We start from the raw sequence: 8,736 nt of genomic DNA on the forward strand, positions 1-8,736 counted from the left end.
GGTGTTTGGTTTTCCATATACGCTTGTGCGTACCTATATACTTAGGTACGTATAAATATTAAATATAGTATACTGTCCGTGAATAGTTATAATAATAATAAGTCGGCGGTGATTATCATCAGCTGTCAATCACAATTTCGATAATACCGATAATTATTTTTTATTATTCTACGAGTCCTATATATGGGTGCCTCCTATATATATATTATTATAACAAAGCGTTTTATTGTTCGGCCCGGGCACGTGGTGGAAGTTAATAACACGACGATGTATGTGTATATAAAAAAATATAATAATATATATAATGTACGCACCTACCCTTTTTATTTCCGAGGGTTGGCACAAAAGAGTTATATGCCTACACTGCGCTATCTGGTCAATTATTAATTATTGTTTTTCTAAACGTATAATATGTTTTACCCGTATGATATTATATGATTTTCGTTTTATACGTTTTTTTTTTGCGGTCACGTCGGAAGTGTACGCCCAATAAGTCGAGACTATCGAAACCTGCAGCTGGACTTTGCGGTCTACACACACACCACACACACACACACACACACACACACACATCACCAATCTCGTTTTGGACAAAACAATTTAATAATAGTAGTATTGATGTTTGAAATGTATAATATTGTGTGTATTATATATATAATAATAAAATATAAACTCTATTGTTTGAAAGTGCACGTATGTATAACATATTATAGTAGCACCACGTTTATTATTTATAGCCATATAGGTACACAACGATATTGTTTTGCGGTTTCCGGTAAATTACACCTTGGCTCGTTTTTTTTAACCGTAAGAGCGCGTTAAAGTGGTAAAAAAAAGGTAATTTTAATCGTATACAAGTCCATGATTTTGGTTTTTAAACAGAACCCCTTCGGTTTTAGTAGTTATCGTATACCTACGAAGTACGAGCTATATATACAAAGTACAATAATAATATTTTATATTATACACATAGGTATAGGCACTACAATCGGTTCGAAAAAGAAATTTGGTAGCCACATCGGGGCGGATCAAGCGGAAACGGGATCACGGCTATTATATTTTTATTATTCGTTCACGTAGGTGGGTAAACAATCGATGTTATAGGTACTCTTAAAAAATTCGTTTGGTTTTTGTGTTTAATACAAATCCTTGCAGCACAATATATATAGGCATATGCGATATGCCTTTATAAAATTTTAACCGCCATTAGACTACATTATATAAAGTCGGTTATAGATTTTTATCAAGTATAAAATATAAATATATAAGAGCCCTCCTATACAAAATATTAATATTTTGCGTGCATGTAGTGTTTATGTTTGTATGTTTACTGTATTATACCTATTAATTGTTAAATAGCTGAGGACATGAATCACAATATGATTTATTATACCATGCATTCATGCCGAGTTTACACCACGACCACGCTACACCAAATTAGCGACATTCCGTTTTCCAAAAAATAGAAGACAAAATGTAAACAATTTCACGACCTTATCCAAACTGGTGACACAACATGTTCGTGTTTATAATATTGTGTACATATCAATTATCCAATAGTCCGCTTTTCCGCGATCGACTTTCCGTTTGCAACAACCATAAGATAATATTTTGAAATTTAAATAATACAATATAATGTAAACCGATGCAAGAAAGATTACAATATTTTATTTAAGAAACCCAATTTCAGAGAGTGGACATAGAAAAACATTGTGTACTAAATATAGGAGTAGCTATAAAACGGAATGGAAACGGGAAATTATATGGGTGCAGACATACAGTTATAATATATACCGAAAAACGAGTATAATATATTATATTATATAGGTAGTCCAGAACGCTAAGTATAATAGTGGCTACTGGCTAGTCGCATATTAAAATTTAAACTGTAATTACAAATTGTCGAGCAATAGAAGGTCATTTGTACAAAAAATTATTTTGGTTGAAAAATTTAAAACTCTTCAAGTGTTACTTTTAATCAAGCATCTATATACGAATAATGAATCATCAAAACAAATCTTTGAAATATTCTACTCGCTACTATTTAAAAATAATTTCAACTAGACAGCAGAGCTAATCTCATATAACATACATATTATTATTATATTGAACAAAAACCTTATTGTATAATGTTTAGGAGATTTTGTGGGCTATAGTATATAGCCGCTACAGTATTGGTACTATGTATGACTGTTATATGATATAAGAATATAGGCAAAAACTAAAAATTAATATATATATATATATATATTATATATACAGGATGTTTCACCAAGCATCTTCACTCCCTATTTTTCTTCAATAACACAGGTCTTCAAATCCTGATTTTTGGAAGTTTAAATATTTATTCAGAGACTATATTTTCAAATTATTGATATTTCATGTAGATACTAATTATATTTAAAAAGTATCATGTGATGATATAACCTTCGATTTCTAAAATGAGAACCACCTTTTTCTAAATTATGTAGCGGATAATATTTTTCTGAAAATGTTGACAATTGACATATACCTAAATCAAAATTCGAACGAGTGGTTTTTGAGTTATTTAACTTTCTGTAGGTACTATATAGTATATACGTATAATATAGTTTCGTGATAATGGATTTAGAAGATAATATAGGAGTTATGCTGATTTGAAAATGTTAGTAATTAATTACATTAATCCATCAATATTTATAGTTTGTGTAAAAATGGTCCAAGTATCATAAATATTAGATACAATATTACATCTAATTTATATTTTTGTAAAACCATTTTTAAGGACTATTGTCTTTAGTATAACATAAAATAACTGAGATATTACTTAATAAAATTTTGAATTACTTAAATCAAAATTAAAAAAAAAAACATCCACTAAATAATTTATAAAAACGGGGTTTTCTTTAAAAAACAGAAGTTTGTAACACCACAGAACACTCTTTAAGTAAGTAGTACATAAAATCTCAATAATTTGAAAATACGGTCTTTAAATATATTTAAAAATTCTAAAAATCAGAATATGAATAAATTAAAGGAAAAATGGGGGTGAGCCTGCTTGGTGAAGCACTCTGTATAATATAATAAATAAATATAATAATAATATTATACTCAGAATTCATAGGGTTAGGTTTCACATAACACTAAGTATGTTTTTTTTTTTCATCAGACGTGTTTGTGCAGTAAAAGTATATGTAAATAAACTCCCGTGGTCTAAAATGTTTTTTAAAAATACTTCTAACAATTGCATTATACAAGAACTAATAAGAGTGTAGGGTGAAAATTGAATTGTTTTTAAAACGTTGACATAAAACACTTGACGCAATATACACACCAAAAGGCTTTTGGCTAAACAATAATTGCTTTCAAGAGTTATTTTTTTTTTTTAACTCGAGAATCGAGATAGTCAACATAATACAAGTATTGGCAAATTTAACGAGAAGAGGGTAAAAAAACGCAAACAATACGATGTTAAATAATAATAATAAAAAAATGGCATTATTCTTAAAATAATAATAATAATACAATTTTTTCATTTATTTATTTTAAAGAGCTCTAATGCCAATTTCTATAACCAGATACATTTCATGACTTTGCATATTGATTCATTTTACTCGGAAAACGTTTTAGATAAGGTATCAATCAGATTTAAATAACCATTTTAGTACCTTATATACAATTTTATTTTTCATATTTCTGATTATAAAAGAGTATAATTAGTTTTTTTATTATAGAATAATTTACTGTGATGCAATTCTTTAGAATTCGTTGTATAAACACAAAAATATTGATAATGTATGTATAATATATTATTTTTTATATATTACCTATGTATTATATTTACATAGATACCTATATGATTTTTATAAATATAATTTAGTATTTAAGTTTAAGCCTTATAATTTATAAGTTATAAATTATAATTTCTTTTATAAAAAAATTTATAACTTTTTTTTATTTTTTTTTTTTATTAATCAATATATACAATCTAGATCAAAATCAATATTTTTTTATTTAAAAATTCATAATATTTACAAAACGTATCATAATATCATAATCTACCTATAATATTTGTTTTTATATTTTGAACATGTAGGACGTAGGTACACAGTATGTAGTTTTCTATTGAACTAAGCGGTTCCCAATTTTTTTTTGCCACGGAACCCTAATCGATTATACATTTTTTTGCGGAACCCTAGTTTGATAACATAAAATTATCACCTATTAGTTTTATATTTTTATGTTTGATATGAAAAGAAAGAACAAATATAAATGAAAAACAATTATTTTATGTATTAAAAAACATTTACTGTACAAAGAAATACAATGTAACTAAGTGCCTGTTTTTATCAATTTAATATTTTAATGAGAAGAATGAAATTTTTTCACATATTTTCTTAAAATATCACTAAAATTAGGCTTTATATCTGATAATTGAATGCGAAGATCTGGAGCTGCATCAAGTCTATTTCTGTACTTGTTTTTGGTGTAAGCGTAAGCTGAAAAACCAGTCTCGCATCGGTAAGTCGTCACAAACGGAAGCAGAATTGTAATAGCTTTCTCAACAATTGTAGGATATTCATCTTGAAGTCCAATCCAAAAATTATTTAGATCAAAATTTTCAGCTCCAAATTTTTGTTTAAGAGAAGATGAACATTTAATATCAATTAAATTCTCATACTCTGACACAGTAAGCATTGATGGTTTGGTATGATCTGCGAATGGATTCTTTTAACATTAACATGTTAATAAATCGCTCTTATTTAATTATGCACAGTGTGCATACAAATCTCTATGAATAAACAAATACATCATTACCTGTGAAATCAAAAATACCAGATATAAACAATCGCGATATGAACAAAACTCACTGCAATCCACTTCTTTTTTCACTAGTATAATTACGTTAACTTCTGCAGTCTTATCGCGGTCTTTACTCGAATGGAGCTGGCAGCGGTTACGTGCGCTTCCCCACTCCCGCGATGTTTTATCAGTTCGGTAAATCCATGCGTATTTTTATCGTGGGCCACCGCACGTGCGATTAGAAATACTAGTAGAAGCATGAAATCAAACACATAACGAATGTGTGAACAACGGCGGTGCGGTCTTTTTTATGAAAGTTTTGTTTAATTTTTGGACGGTACGCGGAACCCTTGAGGCCCTTCCACGGAACCCCGGGGTTCCGCGGACCACCTTTCGGGAATCTCTGCAATAGAACATAGTAAATATTAAAATATATAATATAATTTAATATATATATATATATACATTTTTATAGGTATAGTACATTGTGCGTAATTTATAAAAAAGCAGATAACGATATAACATGACAAAATTATACTATTTTGAATTAGACAAAGTTAGGGTAACTGAGTGTATTTACATGTTTGTTTTGTTAGATTTTACCTAGAAATAATTAAATTTTTTTTTGTTACTTCTATGGTATAGGTACCTATATAACAAAATTCTATTTTGTATATTTTAATAATTACATTTACAAACAAAATTGACAAACCTTATTTAATTTATTTATAATATATTTTAATTTTAGTATAAAGCTGGTTTTATATATAAAAAAAACTATATCATCATTTAAGTTTTCCCTTTTTTTGCATAATTTTCATGCTTCGTAATAGGGTCGTTATGCATTAAATGCGCACTGCAGCTGGAAGCAGGTTATATTAGTACTTATTAGTTATTTAGTGTAGCTTTATTAAGCTATAAGAATAAGATGTGCCATAATGAACGTATTACAATATTATAACGTATATTATAATCGACAACGGACCATGTTGACGAGAGACGTTTCGAAATCTATATGCGTTCATCCGCATAACGTACTTATATAAGTTATAAATTATAACTTATAATTAACGTGAACTCGTATATATGCGGTACACGTGTTACCCGGATATAGGGTGCCCCGCCAGCGTTAAAACTTTTTTAAACCAAAGGAGCATTGCTCGAAACTCCATCTGCGGCGGCAGTCGTTACCCCGCTGCCTCAATCATCCCATCACGGATAGTCTTAAAAAGCCCCAACACTACACTTATATAGACTGCACGTGTACTCCAGCGGTATCCTTCAGTATATTATATATATACCATCATATTATAATATATTACGTTAATGTGTTTTAAATTAATGTTTATTGTTATAAATTGTATACAATATATTATGTGGTGGTTGTCGAGTGGCAGTAAATAATGAGTATACAAACTATAATAAAACATATTATATACCATTGAAGTAATATGTGACTATATATAATCATATAATTACTTGATTTCAGCTGTATGATTTTTCTAAAATAATTTTATGGACACAAAAACCATTTGAATTTTTAATTTTTTCATAAAATTTAATCGTGTGTCATGATGGTTTCAATCTTAAACATAAGTACCTATATATAACACTGTAACAGTAAGTATATTATGCTACAGGTTAAGTATAGGTAGTAGGTACGTAATTATATTCAGACTACAGCATGATTATTTTAACGTATAAAACACACCACACGCATTAATACCTTATTTCGAAAAAAACTATTAATACTTTTGAAAATATTTATTTTTCAGTCACTACGAAACAACATTTTTGAAGGAAAAATATGATATTTTTCTATTTTTATCGTTATATTTTTTTCAGTTTTTATTTTTTTGTACGACAACATATTACATTTTTAACTTCATATTCCTAAGCCGCATATTTTTCAGAGTATTTTTATGAGTACAAACTACAAGTGTTGGTATTTACTATTTGGTAAACTTCGATACTGCTCATATTTTAAACTATAAAATCATTTGAAATTCGATTTTTATAAAGTACCTATCAAAATTCTCTAGAAATTATTCTGCTTTAGGATATCTTTGGGATATGAAGTTAAAAACATACGTTATTGTCATTCAAAAAAGCTAAAGTTTTAAAAACAATAACGATAAAAAATACTTAGAAATTACTCACTTATAAACTATAATTTTTTCTATAAAAATGTTGTCTTGTTATGATTTCAAATTGAATAAAAAAATATTTTCAAAAACGTTGATAGTTTTCGAAATAATGAGTACATATACATATTATATTCCGTTAAAAAAAATTATCACATCAAAATATAATATAGCATTATAGCCACAAATAGATGTATCCCTGTTGTACCTGTATACATATACCGGCCAAGGTAGGTATTGTGATAGTCGCGAGAACCGAACTGATATACGATCGACCGCGGGTTCCTGCACCTGGATTATTATATCCTGCAGCAGCATGCGGTTACCGCGGTTACCTATATATTTGTTTACGCCCACAGTCATATAATCTTCTTGCACCGAATGAGATTTATGAGATCTACGAACGATTAATTTTTAATAATTATTATACACGAACGTAATATTATATGGACGCACGTATAGGTTAGGTCCAGGTGCAGCAGCAGTCTGCATCTACAGATTAAATCTTTAACGGGTTGGAATCATGACGCGAATAGACATAAACCAAACGAATCCAAGATAATAATTTATGAATATAGGTACCAGAGAAACAAAACAACAGTGGTGCTTTTCAAAGTGTGTTTATGAAATAACATTTAATACGTCTATAATATACAGTGCATTATGGTATCGACCTGGAAACTCTACAGCTATTATAGTTTTAAAATTATTCTGTTGATCATATATTATGTTTGTTTTGTAAATGATTTGAATTCTATGTGTGTTTGCGTTCGGAGTTACCGAATGACGATTGGATGAGGGGATACGTTAAAATTATATTTCTTATTGTTGAAATATGTTTCATCTGTCAACGAGGTCTGTGAGGGTGTGTCTTGCTAGTTGCCACCCTCTCAGAGGATCAGACGTAACTCGTAAGTAAAATAATGATGATTATAATATTATCAATTATGTATATAGGGATATGATATGACGTACACAGTATATGAGATAGTATTACGCGGGTAACGACGAATCATATTATTATTTTTATGGCGGCGTCGCGTTTCCGTCGCGCGACCGTGATTCACCGACGGACTCCGCGATAGAGACCGAACACGAAAACACGTGTCACAAATTATTTTAATGAAAATAATATACAGTACAGTAGCGTTGTGAGTATATTATGTTACCCGCACCGCGTCTCGTACAACGAGATTATGCAGTACATTTAAATTATAATCGTACATAATGTATAAAGGTATTTGTATATATATATGCGACCGATGCGTTGTTGCGAAACGACCGATTTGTAATCGTATAGTGCGGTATATGCGGTCATTGTATGACTGATCTATTTTATAACGCACCTCGTTTGCCCTAAATACTTACGGCCTATACAACAATTCACCGCCCCACTCCTCAGACAACGGCCTGTACAAATATTGTCCGCTGTTACGTTTTTAAAACAACAATCGCATCGAATCGTAATTTATTAATTCTGGTCGAACTTTTATAGAATTTTTACAGTTAGACCGAATTTAGACAGTATATTATGTACGTTATGATATACGTATTTACTTACACACGTATGGCATAGCCGCAAATAAACTTAAACTCTAATGGCAAATATACTTTTAATTTGTAAATAACACTCACGACTTACCTAGATATATTATAAAATTATATTTGTGTATAACCAGCATAAACTATCGTATTATATTATTGCTTATCATAGCACTTGGGCCTCTTATTGTTAGAGGGGGGGGGGGGGCGGAAAAATTAATCACAATTTACTGGCCCATTCAAAATTATAAGTTGGCCCTCTCATTAT

The sequence above is a fragment of the Acyrthosiphon pisum genome, chromosome A2 (assembly GCF_005508785.2).
Source record: "Acyrthosiphon pisum isolate AL4f chromosome A2, pea_aphid_22Mar2018_4r6ur, whole genome shotgun sequence".
NCBI classification, from domain to species: Eukaryota; Metazoa; Arthropoda; class Insecta; order Hemiptera; family Aphididae; genus Acyrthosiphon; species Acyrthosiphon pisum.